Here is a 9,340-nt window from a genome sequence, read left to right on the forward strand (position 1 = left end):
GAATGCTCTGTTGAACCTGGGACCAACACCAACTCGCTTCACTGTGTAGCAGTTCTCGCAGTGGCTGGGTCTTCTCAGTCAGCTTCGGGAGAAATTTTGCCAGTTGATTAACCATACTGGAAAATTGGAGCGCAGCAGTAACAACCATGCCCATTAACCATGCTCAGGAACGACCTTAGTTCGGCCGTGTTCTCTGGCGGTGGCATCCTTCTAATGGCTTCTGTCTTTTCTGGGTCAGCAATGATGCCATCACTGTCGAGAATGTGCCCATGAAACATCACTCTTGATTTCCGGAGTTCACACTTGTCCGGATTCAGTGTCATTCCAGCCTCCTTGAGGCGTCGGAGCACTGCTGCGAGCTTGGCATCGTGGTCCCCCCTGTCTTTGCCGTACACGATAATGTCATCTTGGTGGCAAGCCTGCCCTGGTAGCCCTTCTAGGATGCGGAGCATTTTCCTCTGAAAATATTCCGGCGCTGTGGCTATGTCAAAGGGTAGTCGTAAGAACTGAAATCTTCCAAATGACGTGATGAATGTGGTTAGTTTTTGCGATTCCAGTGCAAGCGGTGTTTGCCAATAGCCGGCATTTGCATCCAGCTTGCTAAACACTTTTGCATTTGCCAGGTTTGCCAGGTTCTCTTCGACTGTGGGCATGATGACTCTTTCACGTATCACCTGCTGGTATAGCTGCGTGTAATCTATGCAGATTCGTATCTCGTTCTTCTTCTTAGCGATCACCATCGGTGCACACCATGCCGTTGCGTGGTCCACTTGCTTGATGACCCCCAGCTTCTGCATTCTGTCAAGTTCTTTTCTTACTTTGGGCAAGAGAGGAACTGGCGCTCGTCGAGGCACGGCTACAGCACAAGGTGTAGCCTTTGGCTCGAGTGTCACTTCGTATGCCGTCTTCATTTCCCCTAGCCCAGTGAACAACGAGCGGAACTATGCTCTAGCCTCGGGTAGCTCACCATTTTGAGCAGGCCTTTGTTGAATGTTTGCATCCACAGCATCCAGGTGTGCTAGGACATCTAAAACACGTATGGCGGGTCGTCCCAGCAACGCCGTTTGCAGACCTTCCACTACAAAAACTCTTTGACGAGCTTTGTTTCGCCAAGCAATGGTAGCACTGAACATTCCTCTTGACTTGATCGGCGTTCTGCCTGGTCCGAAGAGTCTCTTGTCTGGCAGTTTAAGCTTCTCCATGCGGCTGTCCACATACTGTCACGTTGTAGTGACGGCAGTCCAGCGGTCAGGAAGACACCAGAAATACTTGCAAACGAAGCTCTTTATTTGGGCTGACTTGCGCCCGCAAAAGAACTGAATCACTCGGTGGCGGCGTAAGCAACAAGCGTGCTCGTCAATCGTCGATCTACGAATGCCCGCTGCTCACGGCATCGTTCAATTTAAAGTCGGCAAGGAAACTTCGAGATAACAGGTCGAGATCATCTAGAGTAATCTGGAAACACGTAGATGCAGCTGTTCATGGCTGCGAACATTCGAGATTAGACCGGTCGCTTCTCGCGTCAAGAACAAAAATGATAACACCACTTTCCTGCGGCCTTGCGCGAACGAACGGACACTACAATGATACGTGGCATTACCCCCCTCCCAAAGAAGCATCGTCTCGATGCTTTAAAATGAAAATCAACGCGGAGAATGCTTCGAGAACTTAGAGTCCTTTAGCGTTCCTAATAAGGTGTAAGAACAGCGGTAAAAGCTTCAAGTCTGGCCGTGTCGTCGTAGTCGTCGTCGTCGGTGTTGTAGTTTTTGTCGTATTTGTCGTCGTAGTCGTAGTTGTCGTCGTCGTCGTAGGGATCGTCGTCGTCGTAGGGATCGTCGTCATCGTAGGGGTCGTCGTCGTCGTAGGGGTCGTCGTCGTCGTAGGGGTCGTCGTTGTCGTGGTGGTCGTCGTTGTCGTAGGGGTCGTCGTCGTCGCCGTAGGGGTCGTCGTAGTTGAGGCATAGTCTTGTGTTTTCGTTGATGGAGAATCTTGGTCCTTGCGCTTAGAAGCAACCTCACCTCCAGAGGCTGCTTTATTCAGTTTAACCTTCGGGGGCTGGGGGAGCGTCCACGCATCGCGTAACCTCGGCTAGGAGATACAAAGCGCGGTGAAGATGGCGACGGGGAACGTGATAGGCGGCTCGGCGATGAGCATCCTTCCCGACGCAAAAACTTCTCGATTTCGGCTGGTCGCTGGCCGGGTCGGGGTCGTGGAGCGTCGTAAGAAAACACTCGGATGCCCAGTCTTCTGTATGGGCAGTGCCGGAGGACGTGACCGGCTTCGCCACAGTGGAAGCATAGTGGACGGCGCTGGTCGGGAGTTCTCCACTCGTCGCATTTCCTCGTCTGTGTGCGGCGCTCGTAGAACGGGCGGGTTGGGGCGAGAGGGCAGCGGTCCAACGCAGCTTGCTGTGAGCGATAGGGGCTTGGGTCCCGTCGTCGAGGTGCAGGACGGCGCACTGCTGCGGCGTAAGTCATGACTGGGGGCTGCAGAGGCTGCGTGGATGATGGCGTCACACCCAAGGCCTGCTGAACTTCGCCCCGGATGACGTCAGTGAGCGAAGTAAGCTGCGGCTGCGTTCCCGTTGGCAGCAATCGTCGGAGCTCTTCACGCACAACTTGACGTATAACCTCCCGCAGGTCATTGCTGTTAGCGTTGTCCAGGCAGCTTGCTGAAAAAACGCGCTGCTGGCGGTCATACTGGCGGGCTCGGGCATCAAGAGTTTTTTCCATCGTGGATGCCTGTTCTACAAATTCCGCGACGGTTTTCGGTGGGTTGCGGACGAGGCCGGCAAAGAGTCTCTCTTTGACTCCTCACATAAGAAGCTTTACTTTTTCTTCTTCTTTCATGTCTGCGTCGGCACGCCGGAAGAGACGCTTCATCTCCTCAGTGTACATTGCAACGGTCTCGTTTGGATGTTGCATGCGAGACTGTAGCAGCTGCTGGGCTCTCTCCTTTCGCACGACGTTCGTGAAGACCTTCAGAAGCTGCTCCTTGAAGGTTTCCCAGTTCGTGAGGCTAGCTTCCTCATTCTCAAACCAGATTCTTGCTGGTCCCTCCAAGGCGAAGAAGACGTACCTAAGTTTCGTAGCATCATCCCAGTTGTTGAAGACAGCCACACGGTCGAACTGTTCCAGCCATTCTTCGGGGTCGGCGCTAGGCGAAGCGTCGAAGGTTGGTGGCACTCGGGGCTGCTGAAGAATGATTGGAGTCGTCGTCTGGGGCAAGCTCATGGTAGACGTTTCTGCTGGCTTTCGCTTCCTGGTAGGGTTCGGCACAATCCCGAACTCAGGTGCGTCCCCTTGCGGGCATCGGCTTGCGCGGTGGACTGGACAGAGGTCCTGCGGTAGATGACTCAGAGGGCTTGCGTCACGACTTGTAGGGGGTGTCCGGAACATGGAAGGCTACCCAGCACCTCCACCAGATGTCACGTTGTAGTGACGGCAGTCCAGCGGTCAGGAAGACACCAGAAATACTTGCAAACGAAGCTCTTTATTTGGGCTGACTTGCGCCCGCAAAAGAACTGAATCACTCGGTGGCGGCGTAAGCAACAAGCGTGCTCGTCAATCGTCGATCTACGAATGCCCGCTGCTTACGGCATCGTTCAATTTAAAGTCGGCAAGGAAACTTCGAGATAACAGGTCGAGATCATCTAGAGTAATCTGGAAACACGTAGATGCAGCTGTTCATGGCTGCGAACATTCGAGATTATACCGGTCGCTTCTCGCGTCAAGAACAAAAATGATAACACCACTTTCCTGCGGCCTTGCGCGAACGAACGGACACTACAATGATACGTGGCAATACTATGAGGATGGGATGACAGTAACATCTGCTCCAGTATCGACCTTAAACTGGACGGGACTTCCATCAACAAATACTGTGATGAACCAAGGTTCCTGACCATCGGTATTGTTGATCTCCCCAAGGAATACTCGTCGATGGCCGTCTCGATAACTGCTGGCGTGCAGACAAACACACTGTGGCAAAGTGACCGGTTTTTCCCCAGTTATTGCACACTTTCCCCGATGCCGGGCACTGTCTTGAAGTGCTGTTGTGCAATGCCGCACCATTTGCACACGTTCTGGCCGGTTTCCTGTCCGCCTGAAGGCGCTGCTTTCTGTGGCGCGTATTTGTTCTTTGGTCGTCCTTTCGGGCGTCGCAGCTCCTCAACTGCAGCGTTTTGTTCAGCCGTCTCGTGCAACTCGTTCTGCTGCCTTTTCACAACCTCTGAGTTTCGCGCCATTTTTGTTGCAGACTGTAGAGTAAGCTTGCGATCGAGTGGCATCCTCTCGCTAAGCCCAACGTCCAAAAGTCCTACTACGAGGCGGTCACGAATGAGCTCATCCTTGAGTTTGCCGCATTCGCACGTCTCGGCAAGTTTGTGCAAGTCTATAATGAACGCCTCGACCGACTCACTGCTTTGCTGAACCCGACGGTTGAACCTTGCCCTCTCGTAAATTATGTTCGTGCAGGGTATGAAATGCTCCTCAAACTTGCTTTTAACAGTAGCATAGTTCGCCATTTCAGCGCCTGTCAACTTCAGTGACGCTAGAATATCTTCAGCTTCCTTCCCCATTGCATACAAGAAGGTGTTTACTTGCGTTGTTTCGTCACGGAGGTGGAGTGAAGAGACGAGTCGGTAGCGTTCCCACCTTGCAATCCAGCGTTTCCAGTCCGCTGGGTCGCGGAAGTCCAACTTTTCGGGAAGCTCGATGGCGAAGGGATTGAAGAAATTCCCGCCATTTTCATCCTGCGCTGCGGCGGCCCTTTTTGTGGCGTCTTCTCCTCTCTCGTCAGACATGCTGGAGGCTGATTTATTTATTTATATATTTATTTCACATACTTTCAGGGCCAGAAGGCATTACAGAAAGGAGTGGTACAACAAAAAAAAATACAGTGCATAGTTATACAAAACAAGTTATATGATGGCAGAAAACAGTTTTCTTGAAGTTCTCAACATCGGTAATGGCAGCGATGGAGGGAGGAAGGTCGTTCTAGTCAACGCTGGTTTAGGAATAAAAGAATCATGACACAATTTTGATCTCGAAAATGGAACACCGACTTTAAATATATGATTGGAACGGGATGAAATGTATGAAGGGATCGAAAAAAGATGATCCTTTAAAAGAGGGTTATGGTGATACAGTCTGTGGAAAAGACATAGTCGAAAACACTTCCGCCGCGAAGAAAGGTCTGGTAAGGCAAGTGTGTTTTTCATAGAAGTAATGCTGGCGTAACGGGAATAGTTAGTTAAGATGAAACGTGCTGCACGATTTTGAATGGATTCTAGTGTGTTTATCAGTGTGATTATATTAGGATCCCAAACTGCAGATGCATATTCTAACTTTGGTCGTACTAATGTTTTATAAATGGTTAGTTTTATCGGCAGAGGCGCGGTAGAGAAATTTCGGCGCAAGTATCCAAGAGTCCTGTTGGCGTTATTTGCGACATGTTCGACGTGTCTATGCCATGATAAGTTACGTGAGATATGAACGCCTAGGTATTTGTAGGAGTTAACTGATTCAAGTGGAATGTCGTGAAGAACATAAGTACGCTTATTATCAGTGATATAAGCGCGACGTGACACATGCATCGTTTTACATTTATTAACGTTTAGTCGCATGCACCACTGATCACATCAGTTAGATACGCTTGTGAGACCATCCTGAAAATAAATAGAATCAGTTTGGTTAGATATTTTGTGATAGATGACGCAGTCGTCTGCGAACAGCCTGATAGAAGAATGAGAGATGCATTCAGGAATATCGTTAATGTAAATTGGGAAGAGAAGAGGTCCCAGTACCGACCCTTGTGGTACACCGGATGTCACAGAGGTGTGAGAGGAGGAACAGCCGTTAGCAGAGACATATTGAGTTCGATTCGATAAGAAGATTTTAACCCAATTCAGTACGTTAGGGTCAATATTAAGCATGCTAAGCTTAAGAATTAGGAGATCGTGGGAAACAGTATCAAAAGCTTTCGCGAAGTCCAAAAACACACAGTCTACATCAATGTTCAAGTCAGTGTAAGCAAAAAGGTCATTAGTAAAACATACAAGCTGTGTTTCACATGAAAATGTCTTCCTGAAACCGTGTTGTTCTGCTGAAAAGAAGGAATTAGACTCAAGGAAATCAATCAGATGAGAGTATAAGATATGCTCCAAAATTTTACATGGTATACTTGTGAATGATATAGGACGATAGTTATCGGGAGAATGAGTGTTAACTGATTTTGGTACTGGAACAACCTTGCCAACCCTCCAATCGCCTGGAAGTACTGAGGAACAGAGTGACTGGGAAAAAAACATTGAAAGCATAATAGAAGAGTAGGGTTCAGAGAGTTTCAGAATTTTAGAGCTGATTGCATCGTCACCGGGCGAAGAAGACATTTTCAAGTTTTCAACCAACTTTTGCACGCCGACCCAGTCAATACTGATAGGGTCCATAGGCAAATAAGAGAAAGTAGTTACAGACGGTAAAATATTAGCACTTTTCTGGAAAACGGAAGCAAACACATCATTTAAAACGGAACAACACTGGTTCGGAGGAATGGAAATATTGTCAGAACGGGTTAGTTGAATTACCTTATCTTCTTTGCCCCCAACAATATTCCAGAATTTACGCGGATTAGATTGCAGAAGTGATGGGAGGGTGTTGTCAAAAAAGTTCTGTTTAGCATCATTAACAGCTATTAAATATTCAGCATGAATGCGATGATATGCTGCCCAGCGTTCAGGAAGGTTAGATGCTTTAGCGCGACGAAAAATACGCTTCTTTTTGTTGCATAAGCGGCGTAGGGTTTTGGTAAACCACGGAGAGGTAGTATTTGAGACAATCCTAATTTTAGGTACGTATCTATCTATTAATTCTATCAGTTTATTTTTGTACAATGACCAGTTTTCTTCAATAGTAAGTTCGGAAAAGTTCTCAGTGTAGTCGGCAATGAATGAGTCTAGTTCAGCTGTGATGGACGTGGTATCGGCGGCATTGTAATCACATATGGTCTTAACTATTTTCTTAGGACGAACATTCTTCCTAATTGTGAAGTGAAGCAGTGAGTGGTCACTCAGTCATTCTAGGCACGTTGGCGGAGAGACCAAATCTGGAGCTGTAGTAAAACAGAGGTCTAAAATATTAGACGATGTGCTGGTGGTACGTGTGGGTTTGTTAATTAGCTGGGTTAGATTAAAATCGGCGCAGGTGTCTAAAAAATTAGTGCACTCGGAGGATGGGTGCTTAAGGGAGGGAATACAGTTTCGCCACACTATGTTTGGGAAGTTAAAATCACCCAGTAGGAATAAGTGTGATTTCGAGTGTCGAACAATTAATTTATTCAGGGCATCATGAAGGTCGGCGCAAAAAGTAGTAGGTGAGGATGGGGATCTATAACAAGCGCAAAAGATAAGGTCACCCTTTGGAAAGTTAACATGGATGCAAACGATTTCTAGTGGTGAATCGATAGAGATAGCAAAGGAATTGATAGCAGAGCTCACGGCAATCAGTACACCTCCGCCTGTTCGGAAATCGCGGTCGTATCTGTAAAACTTGCATGTTTTTTCGCAGTCTAGTATTTCGCTATTCTTTATTTTTGCTGAGAGCCAAGTTTCGGTGAGCACAACAATATCAGCCGAGCATGCATCGATATGTGACGATAGTGATGTACGTTTGTTGATGACACTTCGGACATTAGTGAAAAGAAGCGATATGTAGTCTGTTTGCGTTCGATCATGAGATAGCTATGCTGAGCTTGAATGTGCGGTGGGTGAACCTGGTGGTGTGATGTCTCTTTTTGGGGTAATTGCACTCCTGGCTGGTCCGATTTCGCATACTTCGTCAGTAGCTGCACAATAAGCGTAGCATATTTTACCTATGATCAATTTGTTGTGGCGTAAAGAATAGAATTGGCCGCTAGCCTTGCCGAAATCACTAAGGGCTGCGTGGTCGCTCACCTCTCGGTCGTCTTCCGTGTTCACTTCACCGTTGACACACCGCTGCCACCATGTCGCGTTACCGAGGAAATGACGACCCTTGTTAACAGCACACACACATTTATTGCACTGCCGTAGCTCCAACCATGGCGCCGGCCACCGGGCAATTGCCCGCGCTCGTTTCCCGCCGCTCTGTGCGTTCACCCCAGTCCCCACACGGGGTGGTGGCGCCATCTCTCGCGCCCGCATTCAACCACTATACACGACACTTCCCATTTAAATGGCTCGGCTGCCTTTGTCAGGTGGGTCAGTGGCTCGGCGATGCGCGAAAAGTTCTTCACAAATCTTCGGCAGTATGCGCACAGTCCGAGGAATCTGCGCACAGCTTTCTTATCGGCCGGTGGCGGAAACATTGCGATAGCAGCGGTTTTCTGCGGGTCTGGCCGTACTCCCTCTTGCTAACGATGTGGCCTAGAAACAGCAGCTCTTCATAGGCAAAGTGGCACTTCTCTGCTTTCAAAGTAAAGCCGGACGATTTTATTGCGTCTAGTACTGTTCGAAGTCTTTTATTGCGAAAGCAATACTGCTAGCACTTTTCTGCCGTCGGTGGAGGTCGTTCCTTCGCTCACGTGACAGCGTGACGTCGCGACCAAAGGAGAGCAGGGGCCCCAACTCGTCTGTTCGGCCGTAGTCGTTCCTTCGCTCGGCGCTGCGGCTACCACGTGGCGGCCTCCTCAGGCCGCCGCGTGAGGGCGCTCGCTAGGAGAAGATAAATGGGGCGCCGGAGGCGCGCTCCGCTTAGTCATGTCTGGGCGTAATCCCTTATTGCTAACAATGTGGCCTAGAAAAAGCAGCGTTTCATAGGCAAAGTGGCACTTCTCTGCTTTCAAAGTTAGGCCGGACGATTTGATTGCGTCTATATAGTACTGTTCGAAGGCTTTTTAGGTGCTCCTCAAAGTTCGAGGCAAAGACAACGACGTCATCTAAATATACCAGACAAATCCGCCACTTCAGGCCTGCCAGCACTGTATCCATTACTCGCTGAAATGTCGCTTGTGCGGAACAGAGACCAAACGGCATCAACTTGAACTCGAAGAGGCCATCTGGAGTGACGAATGCGGTCTTCTCGTGATCTCTTTCATGGACCTCTATTTGCCAGTAGCCGCTCTTGAGGTCCATCGTTGAGAAATACTTAGCGTTGTAGAGCAGGTCCAGTGTGCCGCCGATGCGGTGAATGGGGTAAATGTCCTTCTTTGTGATGTTGTTCAAGCGGTGGTAATCAACACAGAATCGAAGTGTGCTCTCTTTCTTTTTCACTAGAACAACTGGTGCAGCCCAGGGGCTGCACCGGTTGAAGCTTGGATGACGTCGTCGTGAAGCATTTTAATTTTTTTCCACTTGGTCCCGGAT

The sequence above is a fragment of the Amblyomma mixtum genome, chromosome 5, assembly GCF_055824585.1.
Source record: "Amblyomma mixtum isolate Tamu chromosome 5, ASM5582458v1, whole genome shotgun sequence".
Lineage (NCBI taxonomy): Eukaryota > Metazoa > Arthropoda > Arachnida > Ixodida > Ixodidae > Amblyomma > Amblyomma mixtum.